General features: G+C 37.9%; 1 pseudogene; it reads right to left on the bottom strand.

Annotated features, from left to right (window-relative positions):
* Positions 1 to 2,823: 2,823 nt before the first annotated feature.
* On the bottom strand, positions 2,824 to 3,583 carry LOC123858015 (transcription initiation factor TFIID subunit 10-like; annotated as a pseudogene).
* Positions 3,584 to 4,402: the final 819 nt, after the last annotated feature.

Below are 4,402 nucleotides of genomic sequence, written 5' to 3'. Positions count from 1 at the left end.
AATGAAGTTGGGGGAGATGGCATCCAACAGGAACAGGATGGATATACCAAGGCTCCCACAGTTAATTAAATGGCTTTTGGAGGAAAGACCTGCTCTTTCCATTTGAAGACCCTGGATTGATTCTGGTGCTCATTCTACTTTTATAATCAACCTCAACCTGAATGGGAATTTAGGGGATTACTGACACCATCTTCTGGTGGAAAAGACTTTTACAAGTCCTTTAAAAGTAATTAAAGAAACTAGCATCAAAGATAAAACTAGCTAAAAATGACAATTCCTCAGAAAATTTCTTGAAGCACCTCTGTGTTTCAGTGGTTGTCAGTGCAGTACAAAGAAAAATATATTTTTAAACAAAAATACTCTTTTTGTGGACTGTCATATTTGGGAAATTGACTCTGTTTTTAAATGCCCTTTTTACATTGTGTTTGATTTAATGTCAGGCCAGAGGCAGGATTTTGTCTTCACAAATAAAGATGGCATTAAAAAACTTAATATTAGTAAATGGAGGAAAAAGTGTAATTCAATACCATGTTCTCAATTTTTACCTTTTATTTAAAAAAAGATTTTATTTATTTATTTTAGAGAGGGTGAGAGCAGGGGAAAGGGCAGAAGAAGAGGTAGATAGAGAATCTCAAGCAGGATCCCCACTGAGCACAAGGCCCGATCCTGGGCTCCATCTCATGAACCTGAGATCATGACCTGAGCTGAAATCAAGAGTCAGAAGCCTGACCAACTGAGCCACCCAGGTGCCCCTCAAGTTTTACCTTTATTAATGACTTGCCAGCAAATATTTTAAGAGAAGCTGGTCAATAGAGCTCTTAAATTATTTCTTTTTTTTTTTTTGTAGATTTTATGGGATGAGTCCTAAAATACTTCATTTATTTATTTATTATTTATTTATTTATTTTAGTAACAACATGAAATTAATAACATACAATTGTACTTGGTCATCAACTTTTATCAGCAGATTGAATGCCAAATGAAGTCTGTCTGTTTCCAAAATTAAAACCTGTAGTCAAAAGACAAAGTTATGCTATATTAGGGAAAATTAAAAAAAAAATTTGCTTCAGTGTCTGAAGACAAGGTCAGGGTTTGTGGAAGGAAATGGGTCTCTGGAGAACCATGAGCGCAGTATAGTAACAAGTTTGGATCATTAACCATTCATAGATAATAGAATATTGCTACTGTCACTGTGTTTCAGTACAGTCTACAGGGACCAAGTCATGTTGGGATTAACAGAGTATAGGTTATATGGTGCCTAATATTGAAGTTGCTTGGATAAAAGGATTGGTGCCACATTGTATTATCACAATATAGTTTAGTTCTATCTGCTATTCTGTGTCTTGCCAACTAAATCCACACATGTAAGTCTAAATTGCATAGGAGACCTGAACATGAGGAGGTGAGGGGTGCACACATGCTAAGATCCTGAAAAAGCACTGGTGGGGAGTCCTAGAAAGTGCTCAGGCTTTAGTCAGAGCTCTGGTGTATCATCACTGCCATTGAGTAAACATTCTTCAAGATTTACTTACCTGATTGGTAAGTAATTCACATAGCTGTTATGAGTATTAGATGTGATTAAATTCATCAGAGTGTTTTGAAAGATGTAAAAATTATATATACAGTTGACACTTGAACACAGGTTGGAACAGCATGGTCCACTTATACGTGGATTTTTTTCGATAAACACAATATAGTACTATAAAATATATTTTCCTTATAATTTTCTTAATAGCATTTTCTTTTCTCCAGTTTATTTTATTGTAAGAATACAGTAAAAAATACATATAACATACAATATATATGGTAAGCAACTGTTTCAGGAAGGCTTCTGGTCAATAGTAGGCTATTAGTAGTTAAGTTTTGGGGGAGTCAAAAGTTGTATGTGGAGCTTTGACTGTGTGGGGATGTTGGTGTTCCTAGGCCCTGTGTTGTTCAAGGGTCACTGCACAGATGTAACTTACCATAATTATTTTTATTTACATTACTTTATTCTCTTTATGCTATAGATCTCAGCTAGAGACAATAAGTACTTGGTAATTCTTATAGGTATAAAAGTATATATTATATCACTGATCCCATACTAATTTTTTTCTCCAGGAGAAGAAAGACCAGAAAACCAAACAAACAAAAAAAGCACAACAAAAATAATTGAGGGGAAGAAATTTAAAAATTAGTTTGAGAATTGGAGACCAGTTTTATATAGCAGAAGATATTGAAAAATAGTCGGATATAACATCACCCTATTTGTGAAAACTTTGTTTTTATTATTAAGATGTGTGTGTGGTCACCATACCCATTGTCTAGAAATAATGTGTTATAGGCTTTTATGAATAAATGGGAATATTCTAGAGAGTAAACCAGGCTAAGGGTTTGAAGAACTAAATTCTTGGCTTATTTTCTGCTTAATTTGAATAATAACCTCACACTGTCGTAACCTTTGATAAACACAAATGAGAAAATTAGCCATGCTAAATGATCTCAAGAAGTCATTCAAACTTCAAAGTTCCAGACTTTGCTGGAAGACCAAGACACTGCTTCTAAACTAACAGAGGCTTCATATCAACAATACTTTTATTTCTCCATTTCATTAATAAGATAGCGTCATGTATTTCTATACCTCAAAGTGTACTTTGATCTCTACACTTTTGATTCATGACAAAACTCTGAGTTTCTTTCATCAATGTCTTATAATTTTTAGAGCACAGGTATTTTACCTCCTTGGTTAAGTTTATTCCTAGTTATTTTATTCTTTTTGGTACCATTGTAAATGGGACTGTGTTTTTTTATTTCTTATTTTTTTTCCTGTCACAATAGAGTTTTTTATGAAAACAGGCTGGCATGGGGACAGAGGGACAGATGAGTACATTTAGGTTGGGAGGCCCAGGTGAAGGAGTGCAGCTTCCTCACATTGATGCCATACTCACCGAGGGCAGGGGTCAAGTCCTCCATGGTTAGAGTGTACGTGTGGTCCTTGCTCTTGCTTGGGGAGCTGCCAGAAACTGGGCCCTTCGTTCTGCAGTGCTGTACGGAATGGTTGGCAGTTCATTCTGAGATGAATCTCCGGGCAGCTTGGGAGATGAGCTGAGTTATGCATGGGATGGAGGCCTCAAAGCTGGCGTGGTTCAGGTTGTAACCAGTCCCTGAATCTGGGGTCATGGGCATGGAGTCCTCCAGCTACATCAGGAAGTCCACCAGAGGTGTGCTGGACAGCACTGGCCTCACAGCTCTGTTGGTTGGGCTCCACAGCATGTAAACCCCATTAGACATGGCCCCCTCCATGGGTGCCCCACCACCCGCTGACACTGGGGCCACCCTGCACCACTTCCGGGGGAGGGGTTCCCAACCAGCTGCCACAGGCACGTGCCGCCTGCTGCAGCTCCAGCCCCAGGACCCCTGCTGTCCTGGTGGAGCTGGCCTTGTTCTCCCCAGTAGAGCTGCGGCCAGTACTGCAGGGTAAGACTGGGGGTGCCAGCCGGGCCCAGGCAGTGGAGCCGTGCTCCAGGGGACGGGTTGTTTTCTTAATTTCTCTTTCTGCTACTTCCTTGTTGAGAATTCTTTTTTTTTTTTTTTTTTTAATCATGAGTGGATGTTGTGCTTCGTCAAATGTTTTTTCTGCAACCGTTTGAGGTAGTCATAATGGTTTTTATCCTTCCTCTTATTAATGTGATGTATCACATTGATTTATTTGCAAATATTGAATTACTCTTGCATCACTGGAATGAATTCTACTTAACCTGTTAAAACAGCTATTATCAAAAGACAAGAAATAACAAGTGTTGGCAAAGATGTGGAGAAAGGGGAGCCCCATTCACTGTTGGTGGCTCTTAGTGCAGCCACTATGGAAATCAGTATGGAGGTTTCTCAGAAATTAAAAATAAAACTACCATATTCAGCAATTCTACTTCTGGGTATTTATCCAAAGAAAATGAAAATACTAACTTGAAAAGATATATGGATCCCCATGATTAATACAACATTATTTATAATAGCCAAGATACAGAAATAACCTAAGTATCCTTTGATGGATGAATGATACATAGACACAGTGGAATATTACCCAGCCATAAAAAAAGAATGAAATCTTGCCATTTGCTACAATATGGATGGACCTCCAAATTCAGGCCTGTCTAAATATAAAAGTCAAAACTTTTGTCATTATTCCAATCGCCTTTTCATCAAGAAGAAAATATTGAAGCAGGGAGTCATGAGGATCAAAGTTAAGGCACTCTGTTTCATCTAAGTGAGTAGCCAAGGATCCAGCCAAGGATCCAAAATGGTAATCTACCATTTACATTAAAGACAGGAATCTAGAAAGTGGACCAGTAGTCCAGGAAATATGATATCTGGGTACACAGAATTATAAATGCAGATTACAGAACTTGATTCTAAAGACAGCTTT

This window comes from Mirounga angustirostris, unplaced genomic scaffold, assembly GCF_029215605.1.
Source record: "Mirounga angustirostris isolate CCGP_5_RB_7025 unplaced genomic scaffold, mMirAng1.0.hap1 SCAF_13, whole genome shotgun sequence".
Taxonomy (NCBI): Eukaryota; Metazoa; Chordata; class Mammalia; order Carnivora; family Phocidae; genus Mirounga; species Mirounga angustirostris.
This window is presented reverse-complemented; position numbering and strand designations above follow the sequence as displayed.